This window comes from Choristoneura fumiferana, chromosome 29 (genome assembly GCF_025370935.1).
Source record: "Choristoneura fumiferana chromosome 29, NRCan_CFum_1, whole genome shotgun sequence".
NCBI classification, from domain to species: Eukaryota; Metazoa; Arthropoda; class Insecta; order Lepidoptera; family Tortricidae; genus Choristoneura; species Choristoneura fumiferana.
In genome coordinates this window covers 5,707,392-5,728,583 of record NC_133500.1, presented here as the reverse complement: position 1 = coordinate 5,728,583, position 21,192 = coordinate 5,707,392, and the positions used below count along the sequence as shown (strand labels likewise).

The 21,192-nt window shown below is 37.7% G+C and overlaps 1 protein-coding gene across 1 annotated transcript in view; it reads left to right on the top strand.

Annotated features, from left to right (window-relative positions):
* Positions 1 to 2,575: 2,575 nt before the first annotated feature.
* Positions 2,576 to 21,192, top strand: part of nrm (neuromusculin) — a 697,165-nt gene continuing 678,548 nt past the window's right edge. The window contains exon 1 of the mRNA XM_074109606.1: positions 2,576 to 2,737. The gene's annotated coding sequence lies outside the window, so the exon portion shown is untranslated. The remainder of the gene's footprint in view (positions 2,738 to 21,192) is intronic.

The window sequence follows — 21,192 nt, the reverse complement described above, 5'->3', positions numbered from 1 at the left end:
CATCGTGGGATGAGGTTTTATAATTGTGAGGGTTACAAAGTATATCCATACTAATCTATACTAATATTATAAATGCGAAAGTGTGTGTTTGTCGGTGTTTCACGTCGAAAAGTTATGGATCGACGTGTTTTTTGGCATAGGGATAGTTTATGGGCCAGAGAGTGACATAGGCTACTTTTTATCCCGGAAAAATGCACAGTTACCGGGGGAACAGCGATAACCTAATTCCACGCGGGCGAAAGCTAGTATTTCAATATATTATTACTACTAGCTTTTACCCGTAGGATAAGCCGTAAGGATCATGGGTTCAAATCCGAAGTCTTCAGAATCCATGTGCCACATTTAATTTGAAATTTTCCACAAACTTTGTGGTGATGAACTTTGTGAGAAAGCTTATACGAACCAGGTAATTAATCAACGGTGTGTTAATTCCCTATTCGCGCTGAGCCCGCATGGGAACTTCGGCTTAAGCCCTCTTATTCAGTCTTATTCTGAGAGGAGGCCTGTTTTGTCATGATGATTAAAACTCATGGTAAATTTCGAGTATTATTTCGCAAAATTTCTGATAAACGCAGAGGTTTTAAACCCAAGTTTGAACCCACAACCCTCATTTGATAGGCATTTGGCAGGTCACATTAAGACGACTTTTTCAGTTGATGTTTATTTGGCATCATACTCGAAACACGACAGCAAATAATGTATTAAAATGGTCCTCATTATCACCAGAGCCCCAGCGTCATCATCATCAGCCGAAAGACGTCACTGCTGAACAAAGCCCAAACCCCCACCCCCACCCTTAGAACGCCACAGTGAACGACAACTTGCCACTTGGGATCCATATCGGCTCGCATACTTATCGCAAGCCCGAATGTAATGTTTGTCAGAATAATCGTTTGTCATAACTCGTTTGTCATAATTGTTCTGAATTGTTATAAAACAAACCTAATTTAAATTCAGATAATTTTATGCTTTCGATGGGAAAAATATATGACTAACGACGAAAAGATTTGCAATTTTGAACATGAAACTACCGTGAGACTCACTCATATTAAATATAATGACCCGGATAACTCACGTCTCAAATCGAGTTTAGCTCGACATGTTTCGGGCTAATCCGTAGCCCTTCGTCTTCGGAGCAACGCGACTCAGCGGCTGCTGCAACACGCGCACTGCGCGCCGCCGCTCTGCTCGCGCGACTACCCCAACGCGCAAACATGTCGAGCTAAACTCGATTTAAGACGTGAGTTGTCCGGGTCATTATATTTAATATGACTAACGACGATTCGGACAAAAATTACGATGTGACTTGCGAAGAGTACGCGGACTTTGGCGCTCCCGGCTAGCTCATTGCCACTTCACCTTGCATATTTTCGTTCATCATCATCATCCCAGCCTATATACGTCCCACTGCAGGGCACAGGCCTCCTCTCAGAATGAGAGGGCTTGGGCAGTAGTTCCCACGCGGGCCCAGTGCGGATTGGGAACTTCACACACACTATTGATTTGCTTCGCAGGTTTGTGCAGGTTTCCTCACGATGTTTTCCTTCACCGTAAAGCTCGTGATAAATTTCAAATGTCATTCCGCACATGAATTTCGAAAAACTCAGAGGTGTGAGCCGGGGTTTGAACCCACGATCCTCTGCTTGAAAGGCCATAGGTCAAACCACTCGGCCACCACGGCTTACGTTGCTACTAAAGAACAAATATGTGGTGATACCACCAATCGATTGAGGTTCCTTTTTTCATCTGTCATAAGACGATTTTCTCATAGATTTTGTAAAGCATAGTAGATATTTAATGCATGTAATACTTAATTAGTTACGTTCTAAATTAAAGATTTGCATAGTTATATGATTGTGGCGCTTTGGGGCCCTATATCCATCTTAAAATATAAGATGTGATTTTGAACATGAAACTACCGTGAGACTCATTCATATTAAATATATTGACCGGATAACTCACGTCTTAAATCGAGTTTAGCTCGACATGTTTCGGGCTAATCTGCAGCCCTTCCTCCTAGGAGCAACGCGACGTGACGCGAGTCGCATTGCTGACATGCATAACCTGTCGAGCTAAACTCGATTGAGGACGTGAGTTATCTGGGTCAATATATTTAATACTAGCTTTTGCCCGCGGCTTCGCCCGCGTGGAATTTGGTTATCGCGCGCTTGGCCCTCGGGAACTGTGCATTTTCCCGGGATAAAAAGTAGCCTATGTCACTCTCTGGCCCATAAACTATCTCTATGCCAAAAACCACGTCTATCCGTCGCTCCGTTTCGACGTGAAAGACGGACAAACATACATACAAACACACAAATACACACACTTTCGCATTTATATTATTATATTATATTATAAGTAAGCATGGATAAGATGTGATCTATATCTATACTTATTAACTAGTGACCGTTACATATATACATTATAAATTCCCGATACAAAAAGCCCTATCCCTAAAATGGGGCATAGTACTTCACACCCGTCTTGTTCTGACCTGGACGCACACACCCGCAAAACCACCCTTACACACCCACACATAGCCGCCCAGTCCCGGCCGATTTAGTTAGTACCCGTGTGGACGGCAACGAGCGCGGACGCCCTACGAACGAACGACTGGCAATACATCATCGAGTGATAGCGTGGATGATACAGTGAATTGTAAAGTGTTTGGTGATTCTGTGAGTGTGATACTTATTGTGATATCGGCCCTGAAAAGGATTTGGGGATGTTTTAAAAGGTAATGGTTATTTTCAGATATTGTTGTAACGTGACACATCTTCAAGGATTCCATACCAAAATTTTCGCACACGAGCACATGGAAATGTGTGTTTTCTTTCAAAGGAAATTCGTGAAAACGCCTGTTCTCTTTCATATTTTTAAACGGAAACTGAAGATAGGAAGATTTAGGGCGCGAAATGTTTCTAGACTTGGAAAATCGTGCGAGATATTTTCGATGGAAATTTAAGTTTATTCTTATTTTTTATGCCGATAATAGACTATAAATGGTAGAGTAAAATTCACATGCAAACTCAATATTATTATTTTTTATTTGGCAAAAAAAATTAAAACAAACAAGACCTTATTCTATTTATTTTATTATGCACCCTGATAGGACATAGCAACAATTGTTTTCGCACTTAGCTGGATATTTTTAATATTACATATTTAGCTGTGTTCATATTAACTGTTTCCAATAAACACGAGCGCGCGAATCCAGTCTGTTATAAGGTTATAAATAAGCTACAAATATATAATTTAGTTACCTATACTGCGTTTAGTTTAAGCTTTGAATTAACGTTGAAATTTTCGAATTTACTAAAAACACAAATGTACTAAAAATACCTACATGTATATTTATTAGCGGTATTTATGTTTTTATTATGGAAGTTAACATAATTCTAAATAGTTTAGTTGTGTGATTTAAAAACGTGTGCAAATTTTATCGTTAAGTTTCAAATATTAAAATAAATGGAGTGTACGGTAGTGTTAAACTAAACTGAGTACAGAACGTCTAAACATTACTCTGAAAGCGAGCCAAAATCAGACCATAAAGTATCAAAATGAACCAATAAAATATCCAAAAATAAAATCTGTTATTCGTATTGTGGACAGTTATCGTCGATGTTTGAGGAATACGACTGACCTCCAGTTAAACATTAATTTATTAAAAGTTTTATTCCTACAAGTTTCAAGCGTGTTGTATTTTTTGCTTAGTTTGGGACTAGGTCAATTGGTGTAATTAGTGTCAAGATATGATTATATATTATTTTATCAGAAGCTTTATTGCTAACTGTACTAACATCGTCATCTAAACTAGGTCATCATCGTCATCATCATGTCAGCCGAAAGACGTCCACTGCTGGACATAGGCCTCCCCAAGGCTCTCCACTCAGACCGGTCTTGTGCTTTCCGCATCCACCGCGATCCCGCGATCTTAACCAGGTCGTCGCTCAATCTTGTTGGAAGCTTACCGACAGCTCGTCTCCCGGTCCGGTCTAAACTAGGTATTCGTACCAAATTTGAATCCTATCTGATCACTAGAATTGGGAAACAATCGACTGGCAAAATTTGAAGATAATTTAGATAAAAAATATCACACGTAAAAAGGCGCTTATTATTGATATTGAAAATACAAACTGAAATATAGATGCACAGAAAAAACAGAAAAATAAGACCATCACTGGGAATCGAACCCAGGTCCTCGGTAATCCGTACCGCGTGCTATACCGCTACACCACTGATGGTCAACGGTACCGACACGAATTTCCCTATGCACCTCATATCTCAGCTTGTGTTTCTTACTTAGTCACTTAAGCTTTATCTATATTTCAGTTTGTATTTTCAATTTCGGTTTTACGGGATGACCGTAAAAGTAAAAATTTGGAATTGAAATAAAAAATACAAAAAGATTCCAAAAAACCAATCTTATTATTGATGTCAAACGAAATAACCAAATTTTGTAAGAATATAAATGACAATATTTTTTACTACTTTGAAAGTTACCAAAAGAAAGAAGAGTTAGATATATTGGTAAAAATCAAATACTTAATATAAAGATTTTTTTCTTTAGTTTTTTGTTTTCTTCGGGTTTTAAATACACTTAAATTAAATACAGTCAAACAAAAATACGCTTTAAAATATGTATTTTCACTTGATTGCTGCCTTCTTTATAGTACCTATAATACAGGTAATAAATAATTAATATTAAGTTTATAAATTTTCGACCTACATACCCACTGCTGGCCACAGACCTTTTAGAACAAGAGGCATTGGGTTGTAGTTCCCACGCGGGCCCAGTGCAAATTAGACACTTCACACACCATTGAACTTCTTCGTAATAGTGCAGGTTTCCTTTCACCGAGTCATGATATTATATTATGGAATACAAATTAATGGGTCAATTTTTATTTTGTTGTCGTTTTTTTTTTCATTTTGAGTTCCTCATTGTTAACAAAATTTTCAGTTTAGTTACAAAATTTCCATACATTTTGTGTAACTCAATGGAAAAATTTGTAGGGCATAGTGTGAAATTCGGCTTACCATAAGCCGAATAAGCAACTTTACCAATTCACCAAATTGCATTGAAATCTGAAAAAAGAAAGATATCGATCATCATCATCCCAGCCTATAAAACCACTGCTGGGCACAGGCCTCCTCTCAGAACAAGAGGGCTTGGGCCGTAGTTCCCACGCGGGCCCAGTGCGGATTGGGAACTTCGCACGCACCATTGAATCGCTTCGCAGGTTTGTGCAGGTTTCTTCACGATGTTTTCCTTCACCGCAAAGCTCGTGGTCAATTTCAAATGTAATTCCGCACATTTTTCGAAGATATCGATAGCAAAATAAAAATTATCCCTAATATTAATAAATGCGATGACTGGATGAATAGATGTTTGTTATTCCATCACGCAAATCCATCATTTTGGCCTATATACATCCCACTGTGAGGCATAGGGCTCCTCTCAGAATTAGAGGGCTTGCGCGGTAGTTCCCATGCGGGCACAGGCTCATGATATATTCTTTCATCGTAAAGCTAAATTACGAAATATTCAGAGGTGCGTGCGAGCCCGGGTTTCAACCGTTGACCTCGCTTGGAAGGCCATAGGACTAGGCTACTTTGACTTATTCCCGATAAGATCATCATCATCATCATCATATCAGAGGATCTCCACAGTTGTGTATTGCCTCCCGATAGGATATTGATATACAAATTATTCAAGTGCCGCGTAGGACGTCCACCAACGAGATGGACGGCTGTCCTGGTTAAAACCGCAGGTTCACGGTGGATGCAAGCCGCTGCCAACCGAAACAACTGGACGTCTATGGGGGAGGCCTATGTCCAACAGTGAACGTCCTACGGCTAAGATGATGATGATGATACAAATTCTTCGCAAACAAAGTCGCAGGCAGCAGCTAGTTAGATGTAAAAGTGTTTGTACGTCCTACTACCGTCTCGAGGGTTATTCGCAGTTCGTAATTAACATCTGAAATAATACTGAAGCATCGCTATTTCAGTTTGCTCGGGTCAAACGTTTAAATAGATTCCCTTCGACGTAACTCGGTTTTTGTCTGCGTCATAGACTATTATGTTCGTTTGGCATAATTATGTTTGGTATAACATTCGTTTCATCTAATAGTTCATTAGAAATAACCTGATACGGTCTAACTGTTTCGATCTTTTTGATAATCTTTTTTTATATATTTTATCAAATCGCTGCTTTAGTTTGATAGTAACACAATCCCTACTAATATTATAAATGTGAAAGTAACGTCTGTTTGTTAACTTTTTACGCTTCAACCGCTGAACCGGCTTAGAGTTAGTTGATTGAGTTGGCGAACAAATAGCGACTTATGATGTCATAAGTCGCTATTGCCATTGAAACTCTATGGGAGAATTGTTTTGACAGCTCATAAAAAGATCGTCAGTTGATTGGTGGTGTCAACATACCTGTTGTATCAGTATCAAATTAAAGCAGCGGTATACTCGTATGTCCCACGACTTATAAGTAATATTACAAAGAAAACTTGTTTCTAAGTCACTTTACCACTATTTATTGTGAGTGACTCAAATTTCTATCAACATTGTTTTGGTTTTGTTTCGCGTTGTCTGCTGATGTCATAATTCTAATTGTCATATGTCAATGTCAAATTATTCTTATCTTTTTCACCACATGTACTGTTGCCATGATAATGTGGGCTATACAGCCAACTTATATTTTAGTCTCGTAGCTATTTTTGTATTTGATTTGTTTTGTGTGACTTTCCGTAATTTCACTCTTCTGTGGCCCGGCGGAAGACCAGTGCTGGTTTTCAACCAGCGATATGCTGAGCCGGGACCTTTTTATAGCGGCTACACTTCTTATTGTTATTTTTCCTAATTATGTGTCATTGCTGTTATAAATAAATTATTTTCTTTCTTTCAAATGGTACCACAGTAGCGTGCAGCTACACCACACCCGAGACAGCGTTTATGTTAATATTCAACTACCCCGGTAGAGAATATAATTACTCAGTGCCTTCATTAATCATCTTCGTGCCAACATAATAGATTTTTCACGTTATGAAAAACTTGGAAAATGTATCATTTTTAGTTGAAGGGTTCTGTATGATAAAATAAAACTAAACTGTTTTTTTCTGCCAGCTATTTAGCTTGATCGTATTTATTTTTAGAGTCCCGTACCCAAAGGGTAAAAACGGGTACTACGACTCCACTGTCCGTCTGTCTGTCTGTCACTAGGCTGCATCTCATGAACCGTGATAGCTAGAATGTTGAAATATTCACAGATTATGTATTTCTATTGCCGCTATAGCAACAAATACCAAAAGCAGAATAAAATAAATATTTGAGCGGGATCCCATACAACAAACGTGTTTTTTTGCTAATGTCTAATGTTGTATAGATAATGGTACGGAACCCTTCATGCGCGAGTCCGACACGCACGCTGGTAGATATCACTTTTAAACTCTATATCTCTACTATGTCTATATATCTCTATATATCTACCCAATGAAACATAAGGGTGTTGTAAGTTTGAAGCCAATTGTCGGGCTGTCTGTGACATCGTAGCTCTCAAATGGATGAACCGATTTTGAGGTTTTTTTTACGTGAAATCGCAATTCCTTGCGGTGTTCTTAGTATCATAAAAATCAGTTTAGCCATTTCCGAGATATTTATTTTTGAAACATGTGGTTTTATCTATAGCCTCTCAAGCAGGGGATCGTGGGCTCGCATCTCTGAGTATTTAAAAATTCTTGTGCAAAATTAAATTCGAAATTTGCCACGAGCTTTACAGCGAAGGAAATAATCGTGAGAAAACTTGCACACGCCTTCGAAGAAATTTAATAGTGTGTGTGAAGTTCCCACCCATCCAATTCCCACGAAATCCACCCTGGGCTCGCGTAGCTACCCTAATTCTAATTAAGAACCTGTGCCCAGCCGTGGGATGTTAAGTAGAGCGAGAAGAAGAAGATGATGATGATAGTGAGATGGTTCATTTGTATCACTACGGAACCCAACTGTGCCACAATATCGCAATGTGGGTCAGCTCTAAAGGCCAGGCTTTGCGGCGCTTCGGTTGATAATTGCTGTCTTTTACCTTACTATGAAAAACTATAGTTTTTCAACGGAAAATATTTAGTGGAAATGTATGATAGATAACCGAAGCTAGAAAATGGTGTGTTTTGATTCTGTCATTTAATGAGAGAGACAGAGAGAGAGAGAGAGAGAGAGAGAGAGATTTAAACATATTCGATACAGAGCGATACAGAAAAAATATATTAATAATACATAAATAATAATATCATGGGACACTTCACACCAATTTACCTAGTCCCAAACTAAGCAAAGCTTGTACTATGGATACTAGGCAACGGATGCACATACTTATATAGATAAATACATACTTAAATACATATTAAAATAGTAAGAAGACACTAATATACTTAATTAATAATGTTACTTGTCCCACCTGTAATTTTATTACACTAGCAAAATTACGCTATTTACATTTCTTTTCTAACCAACGAGGTTTAAAAAAAATACATCAACTAGGAATCCTAAAAAGTGGAAAATTTGACGTCTCCTCCTGGGTTGTGGTCGCCTGGTACTTTTTTGTGGATTATGCGAATGTGTTGTTAAGTTTTTTGTACAAATTAATTAAATTAAAATCAAGAAATGCGTTGCAAGAAACTGATATTCATTTATTTCAATTATACATTCTACTAGACTTTGCTCACCTTGCGACCTTAGATAGCAACGTCTATGCAATAAATGTGTGTTCATGCAGCTCCTCCACCTTCACATTGTAACAACATACACAATCCAATAAACCCAACTATCACCACCACCGCACTACACGTTTCGAACTCAATTCAAGTTCATCCACAGAGCAATACAACCGTTCACCATACTAGAAACAGTCTAACATCTGGTAATAGTTTCACGCTAACGCGTTTCGAACTCAACCCGAGTTCATCCTCAGAGCATCACAACCGTTCACCATGCTACCAGATGCGAGTCTCTAAGTCGTGGGTCACGGGTGAGCAAAGTATCTAATTGTTACACAGTATTAGTGCACGTTCCAAACGCACAATGGAAAATCTGAAAAGATTTTTTTCTATCGCAAAGTCAAATGAATAAAGTAATGATTCATTGGTTCTAATTCGGAACGAGGCCGCGCTCGGTTTCCGAGTTTCTGCAAGATACATATACATACACATTTAGATCATTAGGGTTCCGTACAAAATGGCAGCAAATAGACCAAATCTTAAATCTTAATGTTTTTTTGCAAACACGCCAAAGCGGGCTTTTTTAGAGATTGTTTTAGAGTTTTGCACCCGAAGGTTGACAAACGCAACTATTTAACCTACTAGCTTTTGCTCGCGGCTTCGCCCGCGTGGGATTCGGGAACTGTGCATTTTTCCGGGATAAAAGGCCACTCTCTGGCCCATAAACTATCTCTGTGCAAATAATCACGTCGATCCGTCGCTCCGTTTCGAATTGAAAGACGGACAAACATACAAACACACACGCTTTCGCATTTATAGTATTACTAGCTTTTGCCCGCGGCTTCGCCCGCGTGTAATTCGGTAATCGCGCGCTGTTCCCTAGAGAACTGTGCATTTATCCGGGATAAAAAGTAGCCTATGTCACTCTCTGGCCCATAAACTATCTCTATGCCAAAAATCACGTCGATCAGTCGCTCCATTACGACGTGAAAGACGGACAAACCTACAAACACACACACTTTTGCATTTATAATATTATATTATATTATGGAAGTATGGATTAATGTTCTACTCTGTCCGTTTGTATGCCTGTCTGTCACAGGGCCATATCCCGAGCACCGTAATAGATAGGCAGCTGAAGTTTGTATAATGTGTACCTATTTCTAATATTATTTGTTTTCATTAAAATTTCATTATACAAACTTTTTTTACACCAAATAAACTTATTCTATTCTATTTATTAGCCATACGCTTGAAACGGATTCTAAGTTTGTTTTTTTAAATCCAAGCCTTAAAAAATCTTGCTTGCCAAATTTCACACATCAGGAATGAGAAAATTATAAAATTTGATATGAATAACTTTGCAAATAAATTGTCAGCAAAAACGCAAGTTTTTTTGCAGAAAAGCTAAATACATTCATAGTTAGCTACTTGCTCGGATATTACTATGGCCACTTGTGTTTTTAACCGACTTCAGAAACGGAGGCTCTCCATTAGACTGTATGTTTTTTTTTGTCGGTGGTTTCCGCTTGATTTTCTAGCTATTGTATGTCAAACGAAAACGGAACCCTCGTATCCGTGTACGACGCGTACTCAGCCGATTTTTTGTATGAATAATACTTTCAAATGAACATTAGTCTATCATCAAAACAGACCCATTTAAAAATAACCGTAAAATGGCAAAGATATGTGCTATTTAGGAAATCATTGATCTCCATTACATTTATTCTTAACGTCTATATAACAAGAACGACGATTTGTTTACGCCTCGCTTGCTCTAGTTTATCCCCATGCTTCGCTTCAACAACGAAATTCCCTATCCCGTGGGAAAAACTAGTTTAGTTACAGCATATTCACAGCCTTAAAGAGCCCTAGGTTGTATTTATCTGGAAATATAGATGATGGGAGCAGTGCTTCGCTGCGCTTGCCGATCCATGGTTTCCATTTGAAAACTTTTCGGCCCCAACAGTTATCTGTTCTCCGTGCTATAAGGTCTGCCCGTTGCCACTTCAACGAGCTAATTCGCTTAGTTATGCCGGTAACCCTCATTCTTCTATATTGTATTGTATTGTAAAACTCTTTATTGTATATAAAAACACATGAAATACCAGAACGCAGAGGATAATAATCACAGGATGATTCTCTACATCTCCTCGTTTCTAATTTGATTCCGTAGAGAAAAGAAACCTGTAGCATAGCCCTCTCCATAGCTCGCTGAGCAACTCAGAGCTTATTTACAAAGCCTATAGCGAAGCACCACGTCGCGAAACCTGTGTGTTTGTCACTGGCAACACACACTGGTTAAAGACTTTCGCCTTAACTCATAAGACACTGAGAAATTTGGGACGAAAAGGCGTTGCGGTTCCCAAACGTTTTACCTCATTGTACATAATATAATTAATTATTTTATCTGTGGTTCGGCATTCAGTCTAAAGCCTAGGCATTTCGCTTCTATACGCCTAACTTTACCTGTCAACCATCAATATGGCTCGAATTTCCGACATAAATGAATCAAGCAAGTTGCCAACGAAGTTTCCCATACATCGGCTGTTCTAAACCTTGTATTGTTAAGTGGCTCGAGAATATTCATTATAAAGAAGTAACTTTTACGCTCACACGATTTCAACTTCGAGGAAGCTTGTTTGTAAATAATTTTCATTTATTACCTAGGTACTTGAGTTTAGTAACGTGACGGTTCACCGAAAAAGTATCCGAAAGAACGAATACGGTTTTCAACCCCCGACGCAAAAAGAGTGTTATAATTTGACACGCAAACCTATTTGAATGCAGTTTTTTATCTAAAAGCAGGTTTTCTAGCGATGGTTTTTAGACATGTTTCATCAAAATCGGTTAGCCGTTTTGGAGATATTGAGCTTTAAAGTGACAATGTCGGCGGTTTTCCAACTTTATGAACATATATGGTTTGAAGACGGGGACGACGACGACGACAAAATTCGAACCGTTTATTTCCGAAAATATTTTTTATATACCTACCTCAGAACTATGTGCTATAAGTTGATATTTTCCTGTGATTTTGCCTGTGAAATATACCGTCTTTAACTTTAAGAATATCACAACCGTAACAGGCATATCCGTTGCCGCAACCGATCCGCCCTGCATTTTTCAGCATACCGGAACAAAATATGCCTGAAACGTTGAATATATAAATACCTCGCGTTCTGGAGTTTCTGCCGACTGTTTGGTACTATCAACTATTATATATCAGACTAGCTTATACCCGTGACTTCACTCGCTTATTACTTACTATCAGGCAATAGGGATGTTGACACCAGTAAAAAAACGCTTTATTTTAGCCCTGAAAACCAGATTAATTTTCGATTAACTACAAAATTAGATTTTTTGTTGCTTTAAAACAAATAAATAGTTAGTTGATGGAGTGTGCGAACAAGTGACGTCATAAGAGAATTGTGTCTTGACAGCTCATAAAAAGTACGTCAATTGATTGGTGGTGTCAATATCCCTACTAGAAAATTCATAGAAATTCCTTTTGAAGAATGAAATCGTGGTAGTGGGCGCAAATTATCAAACTCAAACTCATAACGTTTATTGACAACAAAAACACACTACATCACAACAAAGACACAGTTAAAACATAAATAGTAGAAGAGAGAAAAATTAGAGGCGTATACGGTGTGCCACGTGTCTATCTAGAGATAAACTTGAGGTTATAGGATTTTATGTGTTAATTTCGACCCCGTGGAAATATTGGGATAAAATATGCTTCATCATCATCATCTCAGCCTATATATGTCCACTGCTGGGCACAGGCGTCCTCTCAGAACAAGAGGGCTTGGGCCCTAGTTCCCACGCGGGCCCAGTGCGGATTGGGAACTTCACACGCACCATTGAATTGGCTTCGCAGGTTTGTGCAGGTTTCCTCACGGTGTTTTCCTTCACCGCAAAGCTCGTGGTAAACTTCAAATGTAATTCCGCACATGAATTTCGAAAAACTCAGAGGTGCGAGCCGGGGTTTGAACCCACGACCGTCTGCTTGAGAGGCGATAGGTCAAACCACTAGGCCACACGGCTTATTATGCTTATTTATGTATGTTTTATTCCCGAGATTTAGAACTCAAATTATCTATTGCTTACATGTTGTAAAATTACATGGTTTTATACGTTATTAGTCTTTAGACATGCACCCTGTAAGAGCATTGCAATCTATATCTATCTATCTCATACGTTTCAACGCGCTATTCTTGTATATACATACATATAATAATATAATCAGAATCTCGGAAACAGCTACTTGCAGGTGGTAGGACCTTGTGCAAGGTCCGCCCGGATTGCTACCACCATCTTGCTCGCTAATCCTGCCGTGAAGCAGCAGTGCTTGCATTGTTGCGTTTCGGCGTGGAGAGTAAGACAGCCGGGTGAAATTACTGGCACGTGAGGTATCCATCTTAGGCGTCTAGGTTGCAACGCGTCTGCAATACCCTGGTGTTGCAGATGTTTATGGGCGGTGGTGATCTCTTACCATCAGGAGACCACTTGCTCGTTTGCCATCCAGTCGTATAAAAAAAAAAAAGCTCCAACGGTTTCGATGAAATTTGGTGTGTGGGGGTTTTCGAAGATGACAAATCGATCTAGCTTGGTCTCGTCTCTGGGAAAATGCTTATTATCGATATTTAGACCGAGCAAACTCGGTCGCCTTGGTACTATAATACTTAACTAAGTGTAATTTTGAACATGAAACTACCGTGAGACTCACTCATATTAAATATAATGACCCGGATAACTCACGTCTTTAAATCGAGTTTAGCTCGACATGTTTCGGGCTAATCCGTAGCCCTTCGTCTTCGGAGCAACGCGACTACGGATTAGCCCGAAACATGTCGAGCTAAACTCGATTTAAGACGTGAGTTATCCGGGTCATTATATTTAATATAACTAAGTGTAACTACTTATTCAATTAGATTCTGATTCATTCAGTTACTGTTTTGATTAGTGTAGTCTTTTTTAGCGCGAAAATGTATACATATATTTATCTGCATGATAGGTATGTTTATCCAATGTTTAACATCCATTTTTAACTCTGTGAAGACTATTAGTGTATTGCTATCCCACGAGAACAACATAATGTTCGGGGATAAAAGGTTTAGTAATAAATAAATTTGAATGTTTTTCCAAAAAAAAAATTTTAGTGAACCATTTATATGTCATATTCATATGTCTTTCGAATCCGTCCAGCTGCTTTGATGAAATAAAATTTAAAATTTAAAAACCCCCAAAATTAAAAAAAACGGCTGAAAAAAAAACGCCGACAAAAAACGCCGCCAAAAAAGACAACTAAAAAGTAAAAAAAAAAAATGCACTACCTAGCTGTTGCCCGCGACTTCATCCGCGAAGAAATCGTTTATCCGTATCCCGCGGGGACTATGCTGATTTCCCGCAAAATTAGCCTAAGTTAATTTGGTATAAGTACCTAGTAATATTTTTTTTATCTAAGCGTCGTCGGTGTCGGGGGACCGCTAAGGTTAACAGGAAACTAAAGTACATTGTTGTATTTTTTAAAGTAAACCAAATAAAAAAAAACGCATTCAAATCGGTCCACTCGTTAAAGAGATACAATGCCACAGACAGACACACATAGCGGTCAAACTTATAACACCCTTTTTTGCATCGGGGTTTAAAAATAACAATCATTAAACAAATACACACTATTTTTTTTGTTTTTATTCAAGTTCATCCGCAAGGAATTCCTTATTTACTACCCCGCGGGAACAGTACAATTTTCTGGGACAATAACTTCCCCTTCTATTTCCCTTTTCCTTTTTTGCCTACAATTAAAACTTTCAAGCTTACGAAAGTAAATGATTGCAATGTATGGCATTTTGTTAAAACCAAAGAGGAATAAAAAAATAGCTGATAAGGTACATTTAAAAAGTTAGTTCATCTGTTCCAACTGGGCTAAATTTCACCGATTTGTTTAGATATCTTTTTTTACATATTGTCCGACTCTAACGGTTTGTATGTCTACTGAAACTCCCAAACAAAGGGCCATGCCCTGCAAAGTGATATAATTTAGCGAAGTCGTCCATCAAGCCTGTAAACTCATTTATCTTGATACAAACTCTTTCGTATTAAATATTCAGTTAAGGCGCGCTCCGGGATGTAATAAGACGACATCTATAACTATATCTTTGTACTGTCTGTACTATACAAGGTGACTCTTAAGTCAAGATTGGTTTTTTGGAATCTTTTTGTATTTTTTATTTCAATTCCAAATTTTTACTTTTACGGTCATCCCGTAAAACCGAAATTGAAAATACAAACTGAAATATAGATGCACAGAAAAAACAGAAAAATAAGACCATCACTGGGAATCAAACCCAGGACCATCAGTGGTGTAGCGGTATAGCACGCGGTACGGATTACCGAGGACCTGGGTTCGATTCCCAGTGATGGTCTTATTTTTCTGTTTTTTCTGTGCATCTATATTTCAGTTTGTATTTTCAATGACTCTTAAGTCATTGTTTAAGCCTATCACTGGTGGGTACAGGCCTCCTTTCAGAAGGAGAGGGCTTGGACCGTAGTTCCCAGTTGTGACAAAAATGTATTTGCTAAATACTTGTGATGTACAGTCGAGTTTCATAAGCTTATGAGCAAAAATTTGATCAAAAATATATGAACACGAATCTATTGTTAACAGCGTAGAAGCGTACCTCGTATCCCGTAAAAGTATACGTCGTTGAGTTACTTGCCGGATTCTTCTCAATAGAGGTTTTTCCGAACCGGTGGTAGATAGTTTTTGTCATTTATTAGTGCTTTTCATAGCCTAAATTGAATAAAGATATTTTTACTTTGACCCATGAGCGAATTGGGAACTTCACACACGCAATGCAATTGCTTCACAGGTTTGTGCAGGTTTCCTCACTATGTTTTTATTCACCGTAACTATGTTGGTATTTGCTAAGACTTAGAACAAGACGGTAACAACAATACAGATAGTTAATAACATAGATTGCTAAAATCATAAGATCATATAACCCTTTTGGCTTCACCGGAGTCGGGTAAAAGCTTCAACATGCAAAAACTCGAACAAAAGCACTTTACTCTTATTATATTGGTGGTATATAATAAGCTCATGCATTCGGGTTGCTTCCGAGTGTATGTGGGTCAAACTTTCGGGTTGAGCTCCAGTGTTAGCGTGAGCTTTTTAGAAAATAATTTAGCAAATAATAAAATGTAGATAGATAAAATAATATTGACGAAAATTACAACCTAAATTTTAGTGACCTAGAACTTGTACGCTTGCTTGCTTGCTGAATACGTGCTAAACTTATTTTAAGTAAGATCATTTTACTGTATTCTCCTACTCACATAACTAAGCTAATTTTGTTTTGCAACATTTTCAAATAACTTGAATTTAGATCGCTTATTGATCCTCAAAGTTTAATCGTTATCCCTGTCTCTTGGTACGGGGGCTTTTAAATATTTTTGACGTTTATTTGACATCTTTAGCCTCCCAACCCAACCCAATTAAGTAAAGTTGTTATCCAGGAGGCTAAATTAAGCATTTATCAATGTTCTGTCAGTTTAGTATTGTATGGCATAGGTACATTGAAAAGTGCATTTAATCTGTATGAAAAAAAAAAAACATAAATAAACAGTCGTCATATTTTTAAAAAGTTCGAGTAGAATCGAACGGTTTTAAAGTGCCATGGGCAGAGACACCCTGTATACCTTCACTGCTTGGCACATTACTCTTTCAGATTAAGAGAGCTTGGAATTTAGTTCCCATGCAGGCCCAATCCAGATCGGGACACACACATCATAAAATTGTTTCACAGAAGTGTGCGAATTTCCCAATACCGAAAAGCTCATAGTAAAAGTACTCATATAATTTAGCTTATTAATGCCGAAAAACTAAAGAAGGTCATCCTACGCCTCGTTTGCCGATCCGCGGCCTCCATTAGAAAACTTTTCGGCCCAAACGACCCTCTGTTCACCCTAAGACTTATTTCTGATTATCTGAATCTAGAATCCGTAGCATGATGAACGGTTATGTTGTTATGTTGCCCTGAAGATGAACTCCGGTTGAGTTCGAAACGGGTTAACGCAGTATAGAGGTGGAGGGGCATGCACACATATTTATTGCATTGACGTATCATGGGGTCGCGGGTGCGCAAAGTTATTGTTTATAGTTCAGGCCCTATACCACGAAGTGCAAAACTCGAACTTCGTATGTTGCCGTCCCGCTGACGCTTATATCATTTAATACGCGAGTGAAAGGGACGGTGCGATAAGAACTTCGATTTGCGAGTTTCGCAGTATCAGATACGGACCTCCGCAAATCAACGTCCGCAAAATATATTTGCAGGTGGTAGGACCTTGTGCAAGGTCCGCCCGGATTGCTACCACCATCTTGCTCACTAATCCTGCCGTGAAGCAGCAGTGCTTGCACTGTTGTGTTTCGGCGTGGAGAGTAAGACAGCCGGTGAAATTACTGGCACTTGAGGTATCCCATCTTAGGCCTCTAGGTTGGCACCATCAGGAGACCCACTTGCTCGTTTGAAATCAACTCGAATAAAAAAAAATATTACTGATTAAAATTCCGGCAGTACTAGCACACCGCCTCACTTCATAATACCAACGCACTAAATATTGCCAGCGCACTGCGTCCGTGCTAGCCCGGCTCTTTAGTAGCTTATTGCATCGTTGACCTAAACCTGACCGAAACTTATAGACACTAGTCTTTTCACGAGGCTTCGCTCGAATAAACTACTACGAGTACATTCAGCAGTCAAATCAAAATTCCAGGAAATTCCATGGAAATCCCCAATATTTACCAGAAAATTTCATAACGGTGTACGAGGTACGGTGTACCTATCTATGGTTGCTATAATAACATTTTATTTATTTATTGTAAAATTTTATTATACACGTTTTAGCGTAAGAAATATTTCGCCAAATTGCAAACCAATTTGTTGGCGAATCACGCACTCATTTTAACAGTTTTGTGCATTATAATTACAGTACATTATACAGAACTAGCACAATACGTACAGTACATTATAATAATATTTTTGAAAAATGAACTTATATCTAATAAGTTTTAATCAACAATAGAGAAAAAGGAAAAATAAAAACAAGTTTTTGCGAAATTGCGAAGCGGTCCCAGCTTAGCACAGTGAATATTAGCAACTATAGTGAACCTAGTTCATTAATCATTAATAGCTGTCAAATGTTTACATATATTCGTACTATTAAGTACACCTTCAAAGGAGTTTCTAATGTTTTAAATACATCTTGAAACAAAATTTATAACGAAGGGCTTATATACAAAGGTGTTCAGTCATGTTAAATCAACTATCTACTGAAATTTCGTGGACTGCGCACCGCACCAACGTTTCGATCCTTAAAGAGCTTAACATTAAAGAGAGATTATCGTCAACTGTGCAAATACGAATCCTCAAGTTCTTTGGACACATCACCCGTAATGAGGACTCCATGGAACGGCTTGTGGTGCAGGGGAAAGTCGAGGGCAAAAGATCTCGCGGACGCTCTCCGACACGGTGACAGACCTCATCAAATCTGTGACGCACTCTAATATAAACGATTGCTCCCACTCTGCCAGACATCGGGCTACTTGGCGACGCGTCGCGACAGCAGCAATGGCACAGGAATCGATCGACCAAAGCATGACCACGACCACTCTGTCAAGAGTGAACGACTAAGAAGAAGAAGACTGAAATTTCAGAAACTATTTCAAGACACCTTTATGTAAAAACAATTATAATGATTCGGGATTATTACAGGAGAAAATAATTTAAAACATATAGATCGCACTCGTTAAACTGAAAGAACTGAAATAATGTCAGATAATTTATTGTACAGTCAAGTAGATATAGTTTAGAGATAGTTAGTGTTTAGTTGTGTAACTAAGGGACTATTATTATTATTTTTTGTATTTTTTTCTTTAATTGTATACTTTTTAAGTATTTTATTTGTAATTATATTACTATGAAAAAATGACTTATGCCAAGTTTCTTGCGGCGCATTCTTCTTGGCAATGAGGGTCTTTCCGAAAGCGCTGGTAGTTTAAAAAAATTACGTGTAAAAGTGCCCATTGCAGCCTATTTACTTATTAAATGAGTTGAATTTTGAATTTGAATTTGAAGTGCAAAAATAAGTTTGTATCCATTCGAACCAATCAAAAATATGTTACTACGGCCTGTGGTACTTATTTTTGAAACTTTGAATGAGTTAATATTTTTACACTTGACTGTACATAAAAATACATAAAATTTACATTATAACTAGATAATAATATTGTTATTTTTTTCTCTGTGTATCTGTTTTCTGTATCGCTTATGTCTGGGGTATAATAAAGAGTCTTTGTATTGTATTGTATTGTATAATAAAATAATGGAGCCTTTAGAGTTTGTCTTTTTAGGCCATCCTAGAACGCAAGTGACCTCGCAAGTCACGTTAAAAACATCAACAATTTGCTTTACATTGCTTTTTTAATAACATTCAAAGTGTACCTAATAAAAGTAGGTATAAAAAACAGGGACTAAGTATAAAATTAACATAGCTAAAACTAACTTATTACAATATATATATATATATATATCTTATGTAATCATTTGCTCCTGACTGTTAAAGATTCCTTGTACTCAGAACATAAAGGCAAAATTATCGCTAAGAGTTATAATATTCTAGAATTTCCCATCACTACACTAGCCCTTGGTTTTCAGAAAATAGAGATGTAGTAATACATATTTTTATGACTGCTCATACACGAACCTTACTAGTAGATGATATCATGTAAATCTATTTATACATAGCGTATGTCTGTCATAGAGTCGCTTTAAATATGGATTCTGTCACAAGAATAAATAGATTTCACTGCGATGTATTAGTACTAGGTAGGTACAATGATATAAGTAGAGTCATTCACGATGACACGTGCCGTGGCTCTTATTACAATGTCATTAATGTCTAATTTTGACAAAATCACGCGTCTTCGTGGATGACACTAGGATTATCCTAAAAAATAGACCGTTTGAGTAGTCTCTTTAATAATTATTTTTAGAATATTTTTATTTAAATTTTCGCCATACTAGGTGGAGTCACTCGGGCGCAAAGCTATTTTTATCATGGGCGTTAACAGTTGAATCCCTCTTACGCTCAGGATTCTACTGTAGGATCCCTCACTATGCTCAGAATTCTATTGTAGGATCCTTCACTACATTCTGGATTCAATGTACGTAAATACTATCATTTTGCTCCCTTGTGATAAATAACTAAAAATTTGATGTCCCTGTCCTTCTTCTTTAAAAATAATAATAATTAAATTCAAGTAACATGAGACATGACTCATTTTGTTAAACAATTTATCTTAACCTATGTTAGTAGTAATTGACAATAAATAAAAGAAAATAAAAATTAAATTAAATTTATTTAACAATACCACTACAGATGGCACAACAGCGTTTTATATACGTTTTTAGGGTTCCGTTTCCGTACCTATATAACTTTTGTCCGTCTTGTGCTTCTGTACTATGCCCCTGTGACCTTGGCAATCCCACCGCTCGGACTAGCTTCTAGGAATCTCAGCGCCGCGGTATTTATAATAGCTGACCTATTTCCTGGCTTGGGTTCACATCCCGGCGTGGATCGCCACTGTGTTTGACTGCCATTTTGCTACTACGTTAGAATGCCTAATTTATTTATTTATTTGGGAAACGAACAATATATATAACTTAGCAGATACATCAGCCAGAGCAGTTCCCGCTTGTAAAGAAAAAACATTTTTGTTGCTCGAACTTGGCTTGTAACGCTCGCTACAAGTAATAATGCAAGACAATTTTTCATGCAAGTAACAAACCAATAAACAAAGTAACACTTTGTATTAAATATGGCATAATATGCTTGAAATATAAGTTATTATTACCTACTATTAATTCCGTTTATTTTCAATTAAATATGTTTAAAAAATGCATCGTTGTGTTTATTGCCAAGTTCTCAACGAAGATTTTCCCGAACTCCTGTTAGATTTTTTAACATTCATTCATAAGTGTTTGTTATATTGCCTAAATTAAATAAAATATATATTTTGACTTCTATTTTACAAACGGCGGTAGTACAAGTAAGTGGCTTTATTTTATAGTTTGTAAAGATTTTAATTGTTACGTTCTTTCAATGACTTGTCTCATCTAAACAAAACGATTACGATGACACGCACGCCCACAGCAATGGCCGCCTTTGAAGACTCAACTGACTGTTCCTAAAAATACGTATACCTAATTTATTTCAGGAAAGAATAAACAATTAACATACTGACACACGGTATGGCCAGGCGTGGGCATGTTGGCATGGGTTTCTATGGGTTGTGGTCAGGATCCAATACATCAACATCATATTAACCTTAAGCCGAGTTTAAACTTGCGGGAAAAATCGTGCAAGTTGCATTACATTACGAGGCCGTAAAGCCAAC